Consider the following 25310-nt stretch of genomic DNA (forward strand, 5'->3'; position numbering starts at 1 on the left):
TGATCACTTGTGTTTTTCTTTTTCGTTATATTCGTATCAATATTATTATGAACTTTACGGGTGCTGCTGCTGGAGGTGCTACTGCTGCTATTGTTGTTGTTTTTTGTTGGTTTTTCACTTTGTTGAACTTTCATAATAACTGTGTTTCTTGTTTTTGTTTTTATTGTGTTTATTTACTTGACAAATTATTCAGTTATTCAATGGAGAGACGGAGAGACAAAGGGGAAGACCTGTTGAGGTTTGCATTTCGTTGAATAAATTTATATTTTCAAAAAGATAGAGAGAGAGAGAGAGAGGGACAGAGGATACGGGAATACCCTCTTCTTCTCTGCTACGCGGTGACCCTTGCCCCAAAACTTTGCAGACAGCTGATGGCCGCAGCAAAAGTTTTAGCCGCAAACTATTTCCAGAAGAGAGTTTCTTCCGAGAGTTTCTCCCTGAATAAATTTGTATTTATAGAATATGCAAGCCAAATGTTTCAACAGCAGAGAGAAACGAGACTCTGTGGCCCTTTAAAGCGAAGAAGTATTCCTATTCCTGTTCTTGATCTACAGAAATCATGGATTGCACCAGAATGTGTGGATTTTCAAGGGCACATACACTCAGAGAAAAATTCAATTAAATATGCGCTTTTTGAATACAAAACATGACAGAAATTTAATAGAATTCACTTTGATTTTAGCATAAATGCTTCAAAAAGAAAGTATTTTTAAATATTATTTTTAAATAAGGTAAAAAAAAAACCTTTTAAAATGAATTAATTAAAATATATTCAAATAGTAGCGAAATATGTGAAATTAAATAAGAATAAATATATTTAAATTTAAATATGAATTCTAATCAAATTAAATATTTTTATTTTCAAATACTTTTCTTGTACATTTTCCACTACCCTCGTAGCAAAAATCGAATGGTATACATTTTTCAATTCAATATTTATAGTTTATTTAATATTTGAGTTTATCTTCTGCTTTGATCATTTTGCTTAGTGTTTTCTTAGGGTTCAGTTCAGGTTAAAGGTTAGCTGCCTGCTGCTGCTGCCATTTTCTCCATATGCTGAGAGGCAATTCAATTAACGCTTTTTGGGGTCGCCAACAGTCAATTGTTGGCCGAGACACTCATTGAAAGAGACGGGGGAGAGGGACAGAGGGGACAGCGACAGACAGGCCGCCAATTGATAAACAAACAAGACTCCAAAATGTCGCTGTAGAGGCAGAGGGGCAAAGGGGCAAAGGGGCAGGAGCAAGCTGTCGTAACGGGGCAGTAAGAAGAGGCAGGGGCGGGGGGCAGGAGGAGGCTGTCGGCAGACACTCTGCCTGCATTGCGGTGTACGGAACGTGGAACGTGGAAAGAGTACACAGAGTACCGGTAGGCCCATTCCCATGCCATCCCTAGGAAAGTGTCAGTTAAGTAAAATCAACAATCGACTTCGACTCAGCCGCTGCCTCTCATCGCCGAAACGTCAATAATACTCAAAAAGCGACCAAAAGCAAACAGCCGTGGACAGGACATAGAGGAGAGCAGAGGAGGGAGAGGTGAGCGGTGAGAGGGGAGTGGATAGGAGGGGAGAGAGGAGAATAGTGAATATGGTGAGGGGTAAGGCGAGATTCAGAGAAGCAATAGGGTTTTCAAGAGAAAGAGATGCAAGGAAATATATCTTCAAAGGATTGCCTACAGCGCCTCAAAAACATGAAGATATTTGGCAAGGATGCATTCGTACATATTCGGATATATATTTTTTGTAATGGATAAATTCTTAAAAATTTTTGGGTTAGTTTCCAGATTTTTGATATAAAATCGTATCTCTGAGGAGTTTCCCTACGTAATGTCTGCCATTTGACAGCAGCTTCCTCTTGTCAGCATAAATTCCAGCATTCATCCTTCAATCAACGCATTGCAACATTCATTAGCAGCAGCAGTAGAGGCAGAGGCAGGATAGACAGTGGCAGAGGCAGCATCACAGCCAGCAACAATTGCCATCATCAACTTCCCCTTGCATCATTCTATCTATTCAAATAGTAGAAACTGAAATTCAGTGACACTTGCAGTGGCAGCGGCAGCGGCAGTGGCAGAGGCAGTGGCCCTGTCAGCGGCAGTTGCAAGTTGCGAGAGTTGTGCAATCCTTTGACAGCCCTTCAATCTGCTTCATTTCATTTTATTTCTCAGTAAAAGCAGAGGAAATGATTTCTATTGTCGTTGAGCGGAAATGAAATCATTTCTGCTGTCAAGTGTCACTCGTGGCCTCGCCCGGCGGTCAGGCAACATGCAACAAGCAACCAGCTGTCAGAGAGGAGGAGGCAAGTGATGGGGAGGCCAGAGGGGGAGCCTGAGGGGGCGTTTTATGAATAACTATTCAGATTCAATCCAAAAAACAGTTTTGATTTTCCTCCCTGCAAAAAATTACACATACGCAGTGTTGTCCAGCGTTTGGGTAGAGGCTCTGAAAAATCTATCTATGTATCTCCAGAGCCAGAGTATCTTTACTCATTCAACGTCTTTTTTGTGGCTTGCCATATGCTCCATGCCGCACATGCCGCACATGCCGCACATGTTGCATATGCAATGTGTATTGCGGCCGGCCATTACCCATACGCACCGTGGGTGCCCCATGGTTTTTATTTCTTTTATTTCTGCTACTTTTTGCTCTTCGTTTACATCTCACCTCCTTTTTTATCCTCTGCTCCTCAGCTCCTTTTCTACATTTGTATCTTTTTTTGTACACCTAGCAACTGGGGGCAGAAAGAGTGAAAGAGAGAGAGCAAAAAACTATTTTTATTCCCAACCACAAAATAGAGTAAAAAGAGAACCACGAGAGGGAGAGCGAGAGAGAGAGAGAGCACGCTTATATTATGTCAATAGCATAGGTAAAAGTACGTAGCAGGGGGCCAGGGGCAAGTGGCAGGGGGCAGGGGGCAGGGGACACTGAAACCTGAGTGTGGAGTGGAGTCCGTCTGGGGGATAAGCAAACGATGTTCATTAATGGCGCACGCCACAGACACAGACACCTTTCGGCGCACATAGATACAGATACAGATACAGATACAAACAGAACAGTTTGGACACCGTTTTGATAGTAGCAGGCAGGCGGCCAGGCAGAGGCCAACACAGATAACAGATAACAAAGCCATATACCATGTACACACTTATATCTATAGCTGTACCTCTATCTGTATCTGTATCTGTATCTATACGACTGCACACAGCTGTAGTATCTGTAGTATCTGCCACATACACATATATTCCGTGGCAATGCAAACAAGGGCTACAGCACAGGCGGCACTTGAGGCACTCGCCGCCGTCCAGTCAAGCGATGGCATGGCGTAAGCATAAGCCATGGCCAAAACGCAAGGGAGGGGAGGGGGAGGGCGCTGGGTTGTAATCATTAGACGTGGCCGCCGCGTCACGACACTAGCCAAAGTCGATTAGGGCCAAAGGACTGCCAAAAAGGACGAAACAGAAGAACCCAATGCTATTTGCATTCTAGAAATACAACAAAAAACTACAAAACATTGTCTTCTTGGATCAATAACCTGTTGCTGTTGCAAGGCATAAAGAGGGAGAGAGAGAGAAACAGCGAGAGACACAGTAGGAGAGAGAGAGGCAGAAAGATGCTAAAAGACAGCAGAAAAGAAAAACATTGTCCCACATAATACAAAAAACAACAGATTAAGGGGCAACTACCATAAAATATGAGATACAATAGGTGTGTGTATCTTCAAGATACATTATCAAATAGATAGCGAAACTTTTCTTTCATTCAAATATATGTATTTCTCACTGTTAAGAGCATAAAATCCACGAGATAGGTTGTATCTTCCAGATAGCAAGACTTTTCAACCATCAACAGAGAAGTGTATCTTTCCATAGAATTCTCTTATGCAAAGATACGGGCTACTAAAAGTTCTTAAGAGAATAAAACATATAGGAGATGTGTAGCTGTATCTTTTCATAGATAGATAGATCTCTCTCACTCTCTCTACAAAAATCACTCACAAAAAAACGTTTGCCTGCCTTTTCTTGCTCTTTTCTTTAAACAAATTGAAATGAAATTAAATAAATAAATAAATACCGATTATCACATTTGCGGGGCGCGTGCATTCAGCTATATTTTATTATCAACAACCTCGACAGAGGAGAGATGCGAAGAGAGGGACTCCCGGCAGTCGGGGGAATAAGTGCGAAGATAAAAGAGAGCACGCATCAGGAGTGATAGGGTTGCACACCCCCCACACGCACTTGATGATCCCCCACAAATTACACACACACACACACACACACACACACACACACACAGACAGGGGTTTGTTGTGATAACTCTTATCAAACAAGAGGAGCAGCAGCTGCAACAGCTGCCGCCTTTAAGCCGACTTCCCGTAGCAGCAACATTTAATTATTGTTAGATAATATTACTCATATTTAAACAATTTTTAAGTTTGGAAAAATTCATTAAAGATAAGTTTTATAGACTTTTAGATAGCATCTGAAGGATGGGGGAGTATTAAAAGTCATTAAAAGTGTAAAAAACATAGACAAAAAAAATAACCAGAAAAAAAGCAACAAAGAAATACTAGAACATAATGCCTTAAATGAAACGGATGTTATTTTTTTTTTTACTATTTTCCAATATTTTTTACAGAATGATTTCAGTATTTTTCTAGTATTTTTAGGCGAAATCGCTTTCATAACTAGGATTTATTGCATTTCATATTTTCTAATATTTTTTCTGGTATTAATCCAGTATTTTTTCAGTATCTTTCTAGTATTTTTAGGCGAAATCTTTTTCATAAGAAAGATTTACAAAAATAGTAAAATAATAAAATTATATACAAATATTGAAAAACTTAAAAAATAAATATGCGAACATTGATTTTTAAAGGTAAATATTGACCATTTTGATAAGGCAAATGATTCATTTGTTTAGGTTTGATGGCTGCTTTTCGTATATTTTATAGTCTCTAGATCTGAATGATATTTTTCTACTTAATTTTCGCCTTAATTGGGAAAATAAATGACATTTATTTTTACAGAGAATTCAGCACATATTGTAATCTACTAACAACTTCAACAGAAACGGAAAACCTTTCACATGCAAATTTAAGTACAATAATTTCGCAGAAATTTTTACACGAAAGAGGGGGAAGAGGGGGAAGAGGGAGCTCAAGAGCCGTAGGGCCATTAAAAGCAAGCGTGCTACTCATTCGATGGCCCAATGGCATTGGCCAGGCCCTGTGCTGCTTTCGACAGTTAACTATCAAACGGAATTATATATATATAGTATCTCACAGATACAGATACAAGCTCATACAAGTAGATACTCGCATGTGCGTGTGTTCCTGTGTGCATTATGGCTCTGTTTTATTGTTGGCATTCAATATTTTAATATAGACAACCATTACACACAAATATATCTACACGATATCTATAGAATATACAGAGATATAGATGTAACTACGCGTTTTCATGCACCCAACGAAGTGGAGGGGGGTTTCAAGGTCAGCCATAGAGAGGGGATGGCGGAGGGAGCAGAAAAAAGTTATCCAAATGGCAGCGCAGACCATAAACGACTCTCATTTGTCGGGCGGCGAAAGGCGACATATTCCGAGGGAGAAAATCAGATATTCTACAACTACCACTATTATTACTTTTATGGCGGGTATTATATTAAATTAAATATTAGGAAAAAGACGGACAATGCGGCGGCTGCTTGATATTTCCACAGAGCGCTGCATGCGAGCGTTTATAAAAGCATACGCGTCTTTAAACGCCTCAAAAGACAAACCAATGCGTTTTTAAACGCTTCAACTATCAAGCGTGTGCGATTTAAATCGCTTTGAAACGATTCTTCTCAGAAAAGTCGCTGGAAAACCCAGTAAAATTCTGTAACATTCCGTTCTTGGAAAAGCTAACAAGCTATTATAAATTGCAACGAATAAAACACACTCCCGCTCTACGTGAATGTTCATCTGCAAAAGTTTTCCCCGCAACGAAACTCCGGAAAACTCCTGAAAGCTCCCAATTAAAACCGAATAATCTTCAAAGTTATGGCTTTTTTCTCTCTAATGAGAAACATAATTTCAGTAAATTGAATTCAGGGTTAACCCCTGCTTTCACCCTTCTCGTTCCCCTTTCCTGCCAAGGATAAGGCCCCCGTCTAATTGCATGTTTTGCAGGCAGAAATTGCTCAAAATTATAGCCGACTTTTACGACTTGTATGCAAGTGTTAAAACTGTTTATAACTTTTCAGCTGGCTGTCTGTGTTTTTTTAATGGCTTTTTGCGAAACATTAAATGACTCGGACCACGGGGCGTATGAGCAACTTTCTATTCCACCATAGATCCCCCATAGAATTCTGCTGCTGTTGCCGCTGCCGCAGCCATCATATCGCATTTCCAATTTAAAAGCGCATCCGCAGACATCCGCACAAAAAAAAAGAACAAGAAAAGGGAAAATGTGAGGAAAATGATGATGCTGAGGCAGCAGATACAAAATGCTGTCAGCCACTTGAGTGAGACTTTCTTTCAATTTACTTGCCACAAGGGAAACCATCACCACCCACCACTCCTCAAGGGCCTTCGTTTACACTCTTCTTACACTTTCCTGCTGCTGCTGTTGGCTGCTGGCTGTTGGGTCTCTTGGAAGATGAAGAAATATTGAAATTGTATGCGCAAAAGGCGTCGCCAGTTCTCAGTTCTTATCATAAATCTCCTCTTTGTGGCGTAACTTATTAGATCTTTCTTTCTTTCTTCTTTTTCCTCTGAACGAAGGAGAAAGGGGAACTTTGTGATAGAAAGGGCCCTTGTGGCTTGGTGTAGCTCATTTTCAAGAAATGATGATGTTTCCAGCTGCAAAAGAGGGCAAACATCAAGCCATGAACCCTCTTTGGCAGCCTTTTCTATGAACCATAAGCCACGTTACAGTCCCACGTTTCTTTGAAATATTGTAGCATTTAAATGAAAATCCTATTACCTGAGGATTATTTTCATTAAATGACGTTGTGGCATGAAAAACTCTTTGTAATAAGCCTTTTACGAGTACAAAAACTGTGCACTTTTTGTTTGCATTTTTTTTCAGGGAATTGAATGCGTTTCATTTGCTTAAAATCCGATGAAACAGCAGAACATTCATACAAATTAATGCGATTTAAAACGCCTTTTCCTGACATTATAATATTTTTATTAAATATTTGAAGGCCAAAGCGATTTAAAACGCACTCGTTTACCTTTTGAGGCGTTTTATTACGCACTCGTTTGAATTTGATGCGTTTTGTGACGCACTTCTGAGCATTTAGAAGCGGTTTAAAACGCCTTCTCTGGAAAAACCACTCGCTTGAAATTTGAGGCGTCTTGAAACGCAGCAGCAAAAGAAATACAAAAAACGTTGCTTCTTAGAGTGTATTTCACTCTTCTGCGTAAAAATACCACACCCTTTCTTTCGTTTTTAATAAAAAATGATTATTAAGCGCTGTCTGACGTTTCTTGTAACCGAAGTGAACATCCGCTTCAAAGGAACTTTTTCCAAGAAATTTCTTTTCATTTCATAGCCTCCACGGGGTTGCGTTTTTTTCCCATCTCTTGCAGTTTTTCTGCGGTTTTGTCGACCTCTCTGCCGCTTGTCTTTCCTACTGGATGGTTCCTTTATCAATCAACATGCGAAATAAAGTACGTGCGACGCTGTCCAAATATTAGCAAAGGTCTCTAATTTAATAGCTGCATTCGCTGGCGGTAGGGCTTCCTAAAATATACACAAATTATAAGCAAACATTCGTGGGGCCCTCCCCAGCCATTTATCCAGCCCATCTGCCAGCCACTCCGCACTCTCACATGTTCGTTTGCTTGTTTGAGTTATCATTATGACATGCTCCGAAATTACCAATGACAAACGTGCTCCGACTGCACAAATAACAATTCCGTACTCTCTCTCTCTCTATCTCTCTCTCTCTCTGAGGCACCGCCACCACATCTCATTCCTAAATCTTGTTTCTACGAGGCCTCATCCCCAGCCCCATCCCCATCCCTATCATCCTCCCCCTTGAAGGTCAACATGCAGGAGGCTGCTACTCCTTCTCCTTCCGGCCCTCCTCTTTCTGCCAGTGTTATTGCGCTGATTGCGCTTGTCGCCGAAATGTTCGGTTTGTTTTCCCTTCCCCTCCCCTCCCCTCCCCACCACACTAAAAGCTGTCCCCAAAGCCTGTCCCAGGAGCCAGAGCCATGGTCCAGTGGCAAGACTCAAGCCAGAGGGGGGCCCAAAATTAGTTTGTTTGTTTGTTTGTCTATCGAAAGAGGAGGCTGGGGGATGGCAGGGCCCCGCCTTCAGTCAGAAAGTCGAGAGCTTTGCCAAGAATTTAAATGCTCCATTTAAGATTTTGATTAAACTATTTTCATCTGCCAGCAGCACACAGCAAAAAAAAAAAAAAGCAAAAGAGCAGCAGGAAAGGTGCATCATGCACAGAGGAGAGGAGATCAAGTATACGCCACGGGGATTTCGGCTGCCATGGGAGCAAAAAAAGGGATTCTTTTCGTGGTTTTTCCTACCTTTTGGTCTGGATTTTGGTAAATGGATTTTTTTTGTTTTGTATAACTTTCATGGCTCTGGTGAAACATTTTTTTAGAGGTTTTAGAGACATTTATTTTATACCCAAAAATATGTCATATTTTATTTGGCAAAAAAATTCCAAAAACTATATTTTGCAGAGACAAAACTGATGTTGGAGCTCAAATATGATTTATGTCGAAAGCTTTTTATATTTAGGAGTATTCTCTGTGAAGCAAGAACTTTAGCAGTTGCAGAAGATGTTTTATGAGATTTTTCCATGCATATTTCATCAAAAATTCTGTGGAAATGGTCAGGGGCCAGGCAGTACTCGAAATGAATTTCCGTTGCAATTGGGGCAGAAAAAATCAAATGAAATTGGAGTCGCAGACGCAGCCATAAGAGCCTGGAGTGCCTGGTGTGCCTGAAGCAGCAGCAACCATGGCACCAGGAGCTGAAGTGATGTCCAATAAAAGATGGGAATGCAATGCAAAATCAGTGAGAAGGCTCATAGCTACCAGATTGTATTAGAATCTGAATCAATCGGACCATCATTCCACCCAAAAATGAACAAAATTCGTTTTGGCTCTTTGAACACCTGGCTTTCGAACAACTGCAGCTGTGTTAATGCCATAGCAACGAGCTTTTGAAGGCATACTATAGTTTTGTGCTCACAAAAATGCATTTAATACCAGAAAAAATAACGCCTTCAACTTTCTAGTGTTTTGCGCTTCAACAAAACTGAACCCATAAATCATCCAAGTCATCTATTGCCTTCAAAAGTCTTTATCTATACGGAAAGAACCCCCCACAGTGGTGGGGTGGCGACACTTGCAATCAGTTCCATCAGACAGTCGCTTCCTTATGGCACGTATCGCCCCAAAAAACACTTGAAAATATTCTGTGTGGTATCTGTTTATTATTCCCTGTTTCCAGGCACGCACTCAATGTGCAAATATTTAAACAATTCAAACATTCGAATCATTCATTAAATTGCCTGACAATAAAACAGTAAATCTATTAAAATAAAAAAATTATTAAAAGCAAAATTATGAATGGAGCGAACGACCCACCCACCCACAAATAGAAAACCAAATAACAAAAAAGATAAGTCCCCAAAAAACACCAAAAAAAAGGACCCCAAAATAACTGATGGCCGTTTCCTGTGTTTTGTTTTTGCGAGAAAGTCGAAGGGGGTGGGGAAGGGGGCGGGGAAGGGAAAGGGCAACAATTAATTAGTCAAGTAAACACACTTTTCTTTTCTTGTCTTGTCTTGCGTTGTTTTTTGGCTATTTTTAGTGTGGAAATTTACCAATTTGTGGCAGCAGGAAACAAAGGAAACAAAGTTCAATGCTCAATGGTTTTTCGGCTAAAATTAGTTGACCGCAAAGGGAAAACTGCGAAGGGACAGGGGAAAGGGAATATCAGTGTCTGTTGCATTTCCATGACGTCAAAGCAGACGACGACGAAGCTCTAATTAAGACAAAATTCTGTCAGCAGTCAAGGCTAAAGAGGGGGCGGCGAGGGAGGCTGCTGCTATGCTCTTTGCCAGGCTTCAAACGTTGCCTACTTTTCCGAGGAAAAACCCAAGAAAAGCGAGGCACACACGCACTTGAGCGGTTGCACCTGACGAAGCAGAACCCTCGAGATGTGTCCTGCAGCCTGGCTAAACATTTGAGAGGAACAGGCCAAGAGCTATCCGTATGGGCCATGTTTTTACTAGCAATTAAACGAAAATGTGGGAAAAACTTATGAGGAGGAAAAAAAGACAGCGGGGGGCAGAGAAGGAGCAGGGGGAGCAGGCAAGAATGGGAGCAACATTTAGAAGAAGAAAAATATTGGCTTAAGCAACAGCAACAATTGTGGAAGGAAAATCTAAGCAAAGGCTATAACTACAGCAGTTTGTAGAAGCAACAAACGCCACAAAAGAAGCAGCAACAAACAGCAGTAACATTTGCAACAATTGTTGCAGTAATAGTCCAGCAACAAGAGTGCACATTAACTGCAGCAAAAGTACTAACAAAAATGGCAACATTAGCCACATTTTTGTGAAGCACTCAGCAACATTTTGTGAACATTTGTAGAGCCCGTCGCAACAAATGAATGAAGGAAAAGCAACAAATGAATGAAAATATAAACAGAAATAAGCGATAATATGGGAGGTTATTTTATCAGAAGAAAGTTATAGATAGATCCTGCAGAAAGAGTTAAAAACACAGCGGAAAGAGTCCAAGGACGACAATTGCCTGAAGCACCAATAATTATTAGTTTTCATTTATTAATTTTAGTTAAAGCCGATGCAAAAGATACTACAATATGTCGGAGACTGAGAAATAAAGTTACAATTTTGTTATGAAATAAGCAAACGATATTCAATAAATGTTGTTTGGATCGAAAGCTGCTTCAATATGTATTGCTTAGACTCAATGTTGCTGAGAGCATAGCGGGAGCGGGAGCGCGCCGAAATGAGGATTAAGAAAGAAAGAAAGGGAGTGAGAAGGAAAAGATCATATGGGAAGAAGAGAGGAATTCAATGCAATTTGTAGAATAAAACCCTTTAACGGGAATACTCTTGATATCAGCAGAGGGAACAGCAGCAGCAACATTTAACCCCTGCAGCAGCAACACTTAACCCCTGCAGCAGCAGCAGCAGCAGCAACATTTAACGTCTAGAAAAATTCTGAATTCTAAAGCAAAAGCTTTCTGCATTAATCGCGTACTAAATACTAAATACCAAATCACCATCGTACCATCGCACTCGGACGGACTTCCATTAGATTTTCCAGCACGAATCCAAGCATAGAAAATACAAATAAAAATCAACAAAACAGTCAATGAACCTCTTCTCTTCTCACGCGTCAATGAGACAGAAACAGCGACGGCAGAGGCAGAGGCAGAGGCGGCGGCAGTGACCAAAGAACGGCGGGGGGGTTAGAAAAGGGGTAGAAAAAAACACCCAACGGATGGAAAGAGGGGTACAAAACCAACACTAAAGAAAGACAAGTAGAGAGAGAGAAAAAAACTAAACGTAAAATTAAGGCAAAAAAAAGCAGGGTAAAGAGGTAAAGAGGGAAAGAGGAAAAGACAAAAGTCAAAGACTATCAGGGAGTTGTCATTGCCTGCTGTTCGTTGTTGTTTTTGTTGTTTTTCTTCTTTCTGCTGCTGGTGTCTCAGTTTTTTTCTGCTGCTGCTCCTGCTGTCTCTGTTGTTGCTGTTGCTTATCGTGTCATTTCTTTCGTACTTTTTTGTTTTTGTATTCCAAATACTCATTCATTCACTCCTTTATTCGCTCACTCACTCTCTCACCCGTTCAATGCATTCCATTCATTGAGCAAACGCCGTGCCGCCAGCAGCAGGCGGCAGGCGGCAGTCGGCAGGCGGCTCTAAGACAATAACAAGAAAAATAATACATGGACGAGTATGTATGTATGTATGTATGTATGTACGTGTGGCCCCCATTACTGAATGCTGCTGTTGTTGTTGCACTTATAATTGCCAGGAAAAAACAACAACAACAACAGAGACAACAATTGTGACGCCACCTAAAGCAATTTCTGTGAATGACTCTTGGACTTCGGTTGGGTCCCGGGTGCCGCCTTCATAGCCACCAAGCGAGTCGCCAGCGAGGAGCCAGCGCCGCCAGCCATCAACTTTATACATTTTCAGTACGAGTATACCCTCTAGAGCAGCAGGGGTATTATCATTCTGATGGGATGAATGCAACATACAATAAATATGCTTGTGGAAAATTTCCTTCTTAAGTTATTCCTGATTTATCTCGGCCTAAGCAGGTGGTACGTAAACATATCGGAAAAGTATCTGTTCATCTTTTCTATGCCATAGTTTTATTGTTCATCTTTGGTATTCATAGTTTAATAATAATCTTCTTTGCTTTTCCTTTATTTTCTTCGAGTAATTTCTAAAGAAAAAGTTGGTTCTTCATTAGTTTTCAGTTTAAGCAGAAAGAGACCGAAAATATCTTCCACACAATGGAATTTCCGACGCCTTTTTTTATAGATTTTTCTTTGTCATGAAATGAAATCAAAGAAAGGAATGATCAAAGATAGGTTCTCCTTATACACCCTATATTTTTTAAGGGAAAAACATCGCTATAAAACTCTTCTTTTAGGAATACTCTTTTTGATCACCATACTATATTCCAATACTACATTCTAGAACATTCAAAAATCCATCTTTAGTTTTTCTTTGCTACCCCTTGTTTTTGGCTAATTTTCATTCTCATCCTCTTCCACTTCCATTGCATTTTTCTTCGGAGGAAGGCGTGTGCGTGTGTTTTGTGTTTTCTGTGTTGGCGAGTGTTTTCTGTGTTGGCGAGTGTATGCTTTGGGACGCTTCATGAGACTGTAGCTGGGGCACTGGGTGCAGTTCAATTAACCGCCTGATTGCACCACACACGCACACACCCCCACCCCCACCCACACTCACACACACTCCCCTCCTCCCCCTTATCCCCACTAAAGCAACTTTCCTTCAACCCCTCTCTCTTTCTCCCTCTCTGTTGCTGCTGGGAATTTTGTTTTAATTAATCTGTCAAATTAATTACTAATGTTTTGTTGTTGCTTCTGGCTGCTGGCTGCAACTCGAGTAATAAATTATGAGTTTTGTACATTTAATAAGGTGCGTTTCATGCACATAAACGCACTCGCTTTAAACCAAATTGAGCCATAAAATGCAGTCACAATTAACAAGGAAATCAATCATTTAAATGGTGACAAAATCATGCCTCAAAATGTTGCCTGTCCAATTATTCCCGCCTACGAAAAGAGTTCCTATTTGTGTTTCTGACATTTCAATTATTTTTTTTATAATTTAAATGTCACTCTTTTTTTTTTAAAGAAAATTCCACAAGCAAAAATATAAATAAAATCAATAAATAATTTCACTTAAATTTATAATATCTTTCCAGTAGCCCAGCCCCTTCAGCCCCTCCTCCAGGCCTTCAGGCACTTGAAAACTATTTCCAAATGCAATTCAATGGAAAAATCCAAGTACATTTCTGTGGCAATTTTCGCCAAGCTATTTTCTTTTGATTTTCCTTGACCGCTGCCACACACACACACACCTTGTGGTGTCCTGCTGTGGATGTTGGATGCTGGACGTTGGATGCCTGGCCATCAGTGCGTGCAATCAAGCCAAGCAAAACCAACCAAAGAAAAAACCCATCACGCAAAAAGTACGAGTGCGAGTGCGAGTACTCCCATATTTAAAGGTTAAAGCCATTAAAGCCAATCGACAGACCTGTCAATATTGCAAAATTGAGAAATCTGCACAAAATCAAGGAAAAACAGAAGGAAATTCTGTCCAAAAAATACAAAGAAGAAAGCCACAACTGATGTATTACTCATAAGAAATAGAATTATTTCATTTTTTTAGCTGCTGACAAATTGTTTTTCCAAAGCCTTGAATGTTTTTGGTAATACACAAATCATATGTGTCGCGGCTGATGAATGAGGTCTACCACCTCCGTGAATCAGATTCTCTACAAGAATCCTCTCTCCCTGCGTCTCCTCCCTCCGCATAGTTAGCCTTTTCTCTGGAATCCTCTTCTACAATCGCCAAAACCTCATCCAAACCTAAGTCAACAAAATCCGTGTCGTACGCTGACGTCAAATCAATCCAAAAGCGTAACACAAATCAGGGGCCAATAGAAATCATGCCACCGGCACCGACAATTAGCAATATGCGAAAAATCCCCCAATAAATGTGTGAAAATCTAATCAAATTACACACACGATTCCGATGCCAATTCCGATGCCCATTCCACCCTCTCTATTCCATCCCTTTGCTAGCATCAAAATATGATTGAAAAAGCGCCACAAAGTTTAAATTATAAGTAATTAAATTTTATAAATGGAAAATAAATTTGGTTTGGTTTCCGATTTTTGAACATTTGCCAGCTGGCGCGAGCGCAACGCAACGCAACGCCAAGGGGCCTCCAGGCCACACGCATTTCGAGGGGGAAAAGTGCCAAAAGGCCAAAAGTGTTTTTGTGAGTGGGAAAGGTAAGTTCTGGGCCAAAAAAAAGATACAATTTGGCTTTGAAATCGGAGAGAAATGAGCTACGAAATTGGTTATTTATGGTCTACGATTCTCAAGATATTTCAGGGAAATCGAGTTTAATTTTTATAATTTTTTAAGCCAGTTCTGAAACTTTTTCACAGGATTTACTTTGGGTATGAAATGTTTTATAATTAAATTCTCATTCCTAGAATACGCTTTTTATGCTAGGTTTTGTATTTTCTGGATATTCATTGTATCTTTCCAGCAGAAAGCACGAGTTTAATCAAGGTCTTAATTATTTAAGCACGAAAAGTTAATTAAAACCTTTATTTATGAGGTTTTAATAATAAACAAAATTAAGAAAATTTATGAAATTAAAAATTCGATTTTAAATTGGAAATTATTAAAATAGATAAATGCTCAAGGGTTGATAACAAAAAGATACAACACCCAGAAAAGGTATCTGCTGCTTCCTCCTTATAAAAGTTCGTTTATGCTAAAAGATACACCATTCAAAAAGTATCTTCTTTGGAAATACTTTGGAAATATTTCAAAAGATACAACAGTTCAATAGAATCTTGTAAAGTATCTTTTGACTAATTTGCTATACGCGTCTCTCTGGGAGAGATCTAGCGAGGGCTAAGAGGGGTTCTTATACTATAAGCTACATCTTTCCAAAAGTATCTTTCGCTTTTCGAATAAACCTTAACCTATGACAATTTCGCTTCCCCTTGACACGTGTATCCCCACAAGCCCTTGCTCGTTCCCCAAAAAATGTGCCATTTGGCGGGGTTGTCATCCAAAAAATAGAAGAAGTGATAATCAAGTGTTAATTACTGGATGATCAGGCATTACGTGGCGTCTGTGACAATATTGATCGACTTTTCGATCTGGGATGTGGGATCTGGGAAACACGAGAAGAAAACAAACCGCTTACAAATATTATTATATTATTCCACAATTTCCATAAGCGGAAACTTTTTTACAATTGAATTTTGTCTCGATTGTCATCTCGCATCTAATTCAAGAAAATCAAACGAATAAATAAATATACGGAAAGCCAAACAAATATCTGATGACTATATATTTTATGATATTTTTTTGTTTATTTTGCGTGGGAGATGGATGGAAAATTATGGTATATTTTTGTGGGTACTATGTATCTATCGTTTGTCACTTGTAATTGTTTTGTTTGTTGGTTTTTAGAGCCGCCGCAATACTTTTTTTTAAAGCCATATTTGTATCTTTTTTTTCCTTATTTTGTATTAAGAATTTTTGCAGGCAGGCAGGCGGTCGCTCGCCCGCTGCCTCGTGAAAATAAACACAGGAAAAAAGCAAACCGAATTTTTGTGTGTGTATTTTGTATATATTAATTTCCAGACTTGGCGGGGCATTCGCCGGGGGGGGGCTTTGAGTTGATTATTTATCAGTCAGGCGGCAGCATAATTTGTAAGACGATCCCCAGCCCCTGGGCGGTCGCCTCGGTCTGTTGAAAACTGTATCCAATAATCTAAATATTGCACGACATTGCACATAAATGAGTACAACAAAAAAAAGAAGAGAAACAGACACAAAAACAGTCAACAAGAACTTGGCTCTTGAGTTCAAATGAACATTTATGTACGAGGATTCGTGGAAATTTGGTAATTTGAAACGATTTTCGGTGTAACGGGAGCGATGGATGTCAAGACGATTTTCCTGGGAAAGAGCTGCAGGGCAAACGTTAGGGGGCCCTCAATGATTTTCCAGGGAAAGCAGAAAGGAAATCACGTTTGAAGTCACAAAAAACAACGTCCAAAATTATGACATGGATGCCCGTAATGAGCCCCAGCCAGCGGGCTAATGAAATCATAAATAATTCGCAAGGGGAATGGGGGGATGCCCTGAAGGATGGGAGGAGAATTATTAACATTATAATAATCATTATCGTTATCATTGGCAATTTAAGAATCCCGAAAGTATTCCACTGCTAATTGAAATTGAATTTCAATTAAATATTTATAACAATTAATGCATTTCTTTAATGGAATTTAATGGGCATTCATTTAGGATGGGAAATACACTCTTATATGCAGCTTTGGGGAGTGAAAATTGTCGTAGGTTAAGGTTTAAGTCTTTAGATGAAAGCAATTCCAGTGAAAGATTCTGTTACGAGATTCCATTAAAATTTCCTTAATTTATGAAGACATTTCGATAATAATTCCAATAAAAAATCACATGTTCTCGGGAATACCACGATTACGAAAAGTGGCCTACCCTTTTCCCCCTTGGAATAGGCAATTAGGTAATCGCATTTTAAACTAGTTTTCATTTGCCATTTGTCTTTGTTACACGATTAGGCAATGGCAATCCCAGGTAATGTCTATGATTTTCTACAGGTTCGCCGCCCCCCACCACCCTTCTACTCCCTTCCCCACTGTTTCCTTTCTTCGTTTCTTCCCCTCTGCGGTCAAACAACAACAACAATTGCAAATTGCCCCTTTGGGTAATTAAAATGGGAAAAACAGTAGAGAAAAAATAGAAGAAAAAAAATAGAGATAAAATAGAAGAAAAACGTAGAGAAAAAAGGTATTTGGTGTAGAGCTCATTAATACCCTAGAAGATAGAAGATACATTACTCTATCATCGATTATAAAGGAGAATACAGCTGAATTTTCAATATTTTGATTGGAATTTAGTTATATAAAGTTTTCAGACTTTGAGATACAATATAAGACAGATATATCTATAAATTGGAGACCATTTTAATTCTAAACTTCCCCCGATCCGACTCTATAGCTCCATTCTGATCATTGGGTGTCAAATATGATTGCCAGCCCTTTATACCCTCCAATACCCAAGGGATACACAGAAAAGTGCAACAGCAGCACAAACGTTTAAGCAGGCGCCAGGTTTGACCCTCTGCCCCCTCCCCCCTCCCTCTGTGGGTGGGGAGGGCGGCTTGTGGCTTTTTTCAGAATCAATTTTAATTCTATATAATTCTATATACTTATTGAGAGCTTGGAAAATTTCCACGAGCACGAAAAGGCACGGAAAACAGAGAATGGAGAATGGACGCACGCGACGAAAACAAAAGAAGAAAAACAAAAGCACAATGTAAACAAAACAAAACAAAGCAAAAACAAAGATAGGAAAGGAGAGAGAGAGAGACGGGGGAAGAGCATCTGCTCTGCTCTGCTCTGCTTTGCTCTGATATAGAAATTAATGAAATCGTGTTTGATTTTTGTATCAACAAAATGAAGATTAATTGCAATTAAAACACACAAAAGATACATATTCCATTCCATTCCATTCGCTTCCATTCTATATATTATTCAGGCATATTAATTAAGAGCAGAGCTGCTTGTTCTATCAATTGGCTGCCAAAAACAAGGGGGGTAAAGAGAGGGAGGGAGAGAGAGAGCGCATGCAGCGTATCAACTGATAAGCGCGATGGCGGAGTGGAGAGGGAGGGGGAATGGGAGGCAAAGCCAAAGCCAAAGCTGCGCGCGCGTCTCAATTTTGCGGCGAATTCGGGCAAAAGTCGGGCAAAGAGAGCAGCGAGGCAGCAAAAAAGAGAGCGAGAGAGCGGCAGAGAATAGCAGCGGGAGAGAGACGAGACTGGGGAGAGCAGAGAGATGCTGGCATTTACACTGAAAGAAACTTCATATTCATATTCACGAAACTTCAGTGGAGCACTAAATGTGCTGAATCATGCCCAGGCAATGTATTTAGTTGTTTTTACAATCGATCCAGCGACCCAGAAGGGTGGCCATAGGCAGTACCTTTACCCCTCTGCTTTCTCCTCGGTATTTTTTCTGCCTCAAGGATCCACACATGCAAATCTTTGTCTTTTGTACGGAATGCTCTTTTTCTTTCAATTATTTCGTCCAGTGCACATACAATATATGACGACAGTCTCTGCCCCTCCCCCGCCCCTCGGTGTCTGTGTCTGTGTCTGTGTGTGTGTGGGCAGCTGCCACATTTCCTTCAGATCGTATTTTCCACATACATATTGTTGCTATATGCAAAAAATACAATACATATACCCTCGGATGACTTTTAAATCGTTTATTTGGCACACATTTTGTTCTTTTGTTCCAATCTGCTGCCTCCACCTCTCGCTCTGCGATCTGTGACGCAAGTATGCCCGACGGACGATCCCCCACGAACCGAACCGAACCGCACCACACCTCCTCCTCCTCCTCCTCCTCCTCCTCAGCCACCACCCACTCTCTATAGAGTAGAGGAAATGCCACACAAATGACTCAATTTTCTATTGGATTTCCCAAGAAACACAGACTTTTCCAGCCAAATGAATGGCGAGGCAATTTTCCGGGCTAGAAAATGCTGTCAAAAATGCTACGATCTCATGTTTACACATGTATTTTCTCGGTGATCGGTAGCCTTCAGACATCGAACTGTGAATGAGATATCTATATATATATATATGTATGAAATATATGCATCTTTTGGATACATTTGTAGGGTAATATTTTCAAGATTTTACGAGTTGCGCAGAATTGTATTGTGGTGTAAGATACACAAAAAATTGTATCTTTTTCCTCATTAATTTCTTGAGGAAAATATGGCCTGGCAGCAAAGAAAATACTTTTGATTGTTGAAGGGGGATTTTCCATTCATTAAATTTATTGATATTTTTGGTTGCCAAGGGCATGATTCACTTTGGGAATGGCATCTAAAGGCTTAAGCCTCTAGCTTTCTCCCAGTGAGGATGGGACTTCGATATGAGAGATGAGAAATGGGTTTAAGTGTAGGGTATTTATGATATATTCAATGCCCAATCATGATGATTTTTGCACACAATTCAAGGTCGTACAACTTAAGATCTACAAAGTACAAGAAATGTCCAAAGATACTCCAAGAAATGCTTCATCATGCCTTGGATGCATACTTCCCAAAGTAACTTTAAATCTAGCAGAGAACAATGTGTATTATTGCTGGAATTTTTGTGATTTTACAATACATAAAACAAATCCATAATTACATATGATTTATGCTGATAAATGTGGCTAACAATTACCTTAATTTCCAGGGAAATCCCCTTGAAAATAAACGATTACGAATCTTCAAAATATAATCCCACAAAAGTATGATTTATAAACATAAATTAATAATTATACCACCACTCTTCATGCAAAAAGAGCGAGAAAAAAACCAGTTGGCATTCAAACAAATTTCAATATCAATAGGTCATAGAAATCTCCTTGGGTTTCCCCTTAAAACCACTCAGAAAAGTTTAACAATTTGTGCAAAATACTAATGGCTATGGATGATTATATTCCAGGAATTCCGTGTCTTTAAAGTTTGCAGAGGAGATTCCAGCCATTTTTTGAACAGTTATCATCCTATGGTTATCCGCAGATTCTGTATCCATTCTGTACAAATGGGTTCCCGCAACCCCCTTCCCTTTCCCACACCAAACCATGTCTCAATGGGGGTGGGGGGGTGGCAATATCGGTGTATAAGTATCGCATATGCGATATAAAATATCTCAAGTTGATTGCACACAGATACTCGTAGATGGTAATTACGACTGCCCCTGCCCCTGCCCCTGCCCAGTGCCCCTCTGCCACCGCCTCTGCGTGAGATTATTATGGCCAAATGCAGAAGGTGGTCCAGCCGAAGGGGACTGGCTGCTGAATGCTTCCTGCTGGCCACATTTGGTCGGTTTGTATGCGGATTGGCCAAGGCAAAGCCATGGCAAGAGGAGGGGCCGGCGAGGGCCGTCACTAGGAGGAGAAGGGCCTTCTTCGATGCGGGTTAACAATTCTTGGATGCTTTCCAACAAAATTCAAACAAAGGAGACCTATTTTTGCTTCCTCTTTAGCTTATTACAAATTTATTATTGGTTCAATTATGAGGCAAACCATCGATTATTGTATGTAATATAATTTAATCGTGAAAATACGTTTGTTTCGCAAGAGATTTAAGAGAACGAAAGACCACTATTCAGGGCACACTATTGGCATCCCATTTCCTTTGATACAATTTTGAAATATTCTCTGGATGGACTGGATGTAATGTAATGCCTTTCACCTTTCGGTATATTTCCCGATAGCAGGTCGTATCGTTCTATCGTCAAAGACTGTGTATTTTGGTTGTTATTGGATTCGAGGGACCGACTCAGAGTAGGAATTGTCTATTCTGTTTGATCTGATGATTACCTAATGTAATTTTGTATTTCTTATATTTCTTTATCACATTTAATCTCCATTATGTCATGGATAAACACATATTATCTTTTGTATATTCCATTCCATATTCCATTATTCATTATGTTTATATTTTTACGCTTGTTTTTTATCATTTTTTTCCAGTGTCTTTGAACCTTTTCTTTCTTTGCTTGTTCTCGTGCTTTTGACACCTTTTGCTTTTCTTTCGTACCTTTGTTTCGTTCAATTTGTTTTGATGAAATTTTTTCATATTTATTGGGGGGGTGGGGGAAAGCCAAAACAGCTGTTAACAATATTATTGTGGCTCATCCGAGGCACGTGGCACGATTTTTAGTTATATTTTGTTTTAGTATCTTTTATTTTCATTTTTTTCTTCGCTCGGTTTTTTTTTATTATTTTGTTCTTTGTTTTCTTTGGCTGTTGATTAATTCAATTTGCATCTCGTTTATGGTTTGCTTTCGTCAAAGGCGTATTTTTTTTGCAGAGCGTAACCTTAAGGGGTGGGGGGAGTGAGGAATCCCCCCTACCCAAAATTTCAATCATGTGCAATATTTTCAAATAAATTATACAAAATATTCTCTTCTTGGGTTTTTTTCTTTTTAAATTAAAATTCTCTGTGGGTGAATAATTTCTTTGTTTATTTAATGGAATATTTTAGAGATTACGTATTATTTTAAAGTAGTAAAAGAAATTCCTACAGGTACTACTACAGATTCCCCTGGGAACAACAAATGAATTCTACCCCTACGATAATTTTAAGTGTTTTAGTGTAGGAATTGTCTTTTATTGTTTTTTTTATTTATTATTTGTTTCAAGAATGGAACTTTTCCTCAAGTGTTGGGCAAACTTTTACACAATCTTTGAACGGAGGTGAGACCCCTCTCCTGTCCGCAATCTAAGCATTTCCCATGCCATAATTCTCGTAGTTCCCCTACTACTGCTCGGCGGAATGGTCAATGACTATTTTGGCCAACTGACGAAGTCATTCCCCAAATGGTTAAGGCCTCTTCAAACGGTACTATCAGAGGCTGATACTACCCTTTTGATAAGGCCACCCACCGCACTGAGTGCTCCTCGGTGCAAGTGAGTAACGACTAGATTTAACTGGATAACAACGGTAATTCCTTCTCTTCTGATAATGACAATCATAAACAACAATGTCGTGTTGTTTTGGGGGGGTGCCAGTGGGTGGTGGCTTCTGGGACTCCATCTGTTTGGGTCTGTCCATGCAGAGTGCGTGTGGCATGGATTTTTGGCGAGCATAATTTCGGGGTCTCGTATCAGTGAAAAGGGAACACTAGAAGTGCTTCAAGTGGATGGGGATTTTCTTGATTTTAAAACACTTATACATGTTTCTGGTAATCACAATTTAAGAGGTATGAGAACTATGTACTATCTACAGTATCTTTCCCAAAATTATCTCAATTTTTCGCACATTTTGAAAGCAAAATGTTTGCAGAGTACAATTTATTGTGAAATTATGTCAGTACTATATCCTAAACTTTTTTCTTATGTTTCATATTACTCTAGAGCATCTATATTTCTGTTACATTTCTCCTTTTCTCATCCATTTCTTTCACATTTCTGTCCTACATCTTTCAACGTCCCATTTAACACTTTTTTTGATGCCAAGAATCTAAAGAATTCTTCTTCAACTTCGGTGGAGAAGAGAAGAAAAGAGGTAGCATTTTTTAACACTCCACTCTCCCTAAAATATTGGCCAAATAAGCTCCCAAAAAGAGACAACACAAAAACAAAGCCAAAAGAACAACAAACAAAAAAAAACAGCGACAAAACCATTTCCGTTACAGTAAAAGCAACAACAACAACAAACATAAAAAAAAGAACCGTAAAAACTTTAATGACTAAACTTTTCATACACACATGCACCTACACACAACACACAACACACACCTTTATGCATACGAGAGAGCGCTTCATATGCGAGAGAGCATTGTTCTGCGAGAGAGACAGAACAGCGGGACAGCGGCAGAACAGCAAAAGCAAATGACAACAAAGCGAATTGAACAGAGCAGAACGCACCTGTCCGAAGGAGTGGGGAAAGGGAGAGGCAGAGCGAGCGGCTGAGTGGGTGAAGGAGAGAGATAGACGCAAAGGGCCGCCTGCCCGACCGCCTGCCTGCCCAGACAGCTTATCGCTGGACAGCTTGCGCACGCTCTCGTGTCTCTGTCTCGCTCCGACCTCTCTTTTACACCCACTCAATGGTCTACTTTTTTAGGAAAACGCGCAGTTTCCGCCAAAAAAAAAAGAAACAGAAACAACAAAAACCGAGTGACCATCACAAATCACAATATAATAAGACCATAAATATGACCAATAAATGTTTAGAGGGAGAGGGACAGAGGGAGTCAAAGATACTTTATTACGATTTTGCAGACGGTATTACGATGTGCCACAAATGTTTGCAACGCAAAAGGTGAAGCACTTTTGATCCTATATGGAATATATGTAGCTACTCGTAAGTTCCAGATCGACAAGAACAGCCGAGTCGAAGGGGGTATACATTCACTCAGTTAATGGATCACTATATCGGTGGAAAAACAATATATTGGACATTGCATAGTCGGATAATAATAATAATCGAATCACTATATACAATAAGATGGATTTCTTAAGAGAATTCAGTCAAATCTTAAAAAAGAACACCCAAAGAACATTTTTGTTGCCCCAAACTTTAGTTTTCTTTCCCAGGCAGAAACATACATAACACTACCACCGAATTGTCTCAAATTTAGATCCCCTATATCGCAGAGATACTACATCCATATGTATTTGTAAGTACAAACAACCGATCTGATCTCCAAGGGTAACCAATGCTTCGAAAGCAGACCTTGCCTTGCCTTGCCTTCCGTTTTCTTGTTTAATTTCAATTTCGTTATAATTTTTTGCACGCTTGGACGCCGCGCGAGATACAACCCCAACAACAAAAGCAACGACTGCAATAATAAATAATAAACAACAAATAGTAAAAGGCACTAAAAAAACACACACACACGCAGAGAGAGAGAGAGAAGAACAGAGAGCGATAAGCTGCGAGCAAAAATGCAAGCTGGCAACGCTGTCCGCCGTCAAGAAGAGAACGCACAAAAAGGTGGGAGGGGGGGACGGGACGAGGAGTCGACGATCAGCTGCAATTGGCAAACAAAAAATAGAAGACGAAGACACTCTCAATTGAGAAACTCTGCGGAAATACTCTTTTGTATACTTTTTTTTTTGCTCACTTTTCTGGTTTAGTTTTCTTGACTTTTCCAATTAGCGTTTTGCTGTGGGGCATAATTTTACGCCTTTTTTATTTGGATTTGTTGAATTTGTTGAATTTTTGTTGCTAATTGTAACACGAGCACTCGAACACTCGAAACACCGCTATTATATGGCAGACAGCGGTGGCCATAGGGGTGTACGTACCACCAGATCTATTATGTATATACTTTTTTCACACCTTGGGGACACACACAAACACGAACACACACGAATGCTTCCTCCCGACAGAGCGGACGGAGCAGAGCAGAACAGAGCGAAGAGCGACGAGAAGCAGAAGCAGAAGCAGGAGAATTGAGCACGCGACCGACCGTTGGATCGCACAGAAAAACGTTTCATTGCCTCCTCCTCTCCTCGTTTCTGTAAATTCTTTTACTTTTTACTTTTGTTGTGAATATATTTTTACACACGCACTGGGTACAAAACTCTGGCCCGAACACGAAATCAATTTGAGGTTGGTGTTTTTTAAGGTTTTTATTTTCGAATTGAATTTGAATTGCTTTTCGGGCTGCTTTTGTGCGGCAGTGGCAGTGTGGCGTTCCGTTCCCGTCGACGATCAACAGACGTGTGCCACAGACGCGCGGCGCGGCACTTCGTACGAACGCGATGCTAACGGGGCGGCTGGGAAATGAAAATGTTTTGAAATTTGAAAAGTCGTTTTGATGATTCTGAGCAACGTATGAGCGATGCGATGGAAAAACCGGTCCGCTTCTCGCCTTTTTCGCCGCAGCCGAAGTCAGCCGAAGCTGGCTCTGCTCTCTCTGGGGGTTCATATTTACACTCAAAAATGAGCGACTTCTGTTTTATCGGGCAGCGAGCAGACGGAGGAGGGGGCGTCGTGTGGGAGCGCCGAGAACACCGACATGAACGGACAGGCAGAGCTGAGCTGCCCTCGCGGCGAATTCGCCTAAAATAAACAAAGCGAAAAAACGCCACTCAAAATATGCAATGGAGTGCTTTTGCTCGAGTGCTTTTTGTGTGGAGCGTCCCTGCAAGTGTGTTAGTGTGTCCGCTCTTTTGTTTTTTGTTTCTTTTCTTTTGCCGTTTTTTTTTTTGTTTTGTAGTTTATCGCGAGCGACTAATGAACTTTTGCTTTGCCTACTCTACTCTCCCTCTCAGTGGCCCGCTCTCGTACCCCACTCTCTCTCGCTCTCTCTCTCTGTATCTGTCTCTGTCTTTGCTGATTGTTGTCTTTTGTAGTTTTTCCATTCGTTTTCTCTCGCTCTTTGTTGCCTTCGCATTCAACTTGTTGATAGCGCACCATTTTTCTTTGCCGCCCCCCCAGCCCTCTCCTCTTTCTTCTTT

The 25310-nt window shown here is 40.1% G+C and overlaps 1 protein-coding gene and 1 long non-coding RNA gene across 4 annotated transcripts in view; both read right to left on the minus strand.

The window, feature by feature from the left end:
• The window catches only part of Pde11 (Phosphodiesterase 11), a 58914-nt gene that overhangs the window by 19210 nt on the left and 14394 nt on the right, over nucleotides 1–25310 (minus strand). The gene's annotated exons all lie outside the window — the stretch shown is intronic.
• On the minus strand, nucleotides 149–25298 carry LOC117183906 (uncharacterized). The gene is made up of 2 exons (XR_004469007.1): nucleotides 23969–25298; nucleotides 149–230 (listed from the first exon to the last, which is right to left on the minus strand). It is a non-coding gene; the product is annotated as an uncharacterized lncRNA (long non-coding RNA).

This window comes from Drosophila pseudoobscura, chromosome 4 (genome assembly GCF_009870125.1).
Source record: "Drosophila pseudoobscura strain MV-25-SWS-2005 chromosome 4, UCI_Dpse_MV25, whole genome shotgun sequence".
NCBI lineage: Eukaryota > Metazoa > Arthropoda > Insecta > Diptera > Drosophilidae > Drosophila > Drosophila pseudoobscura.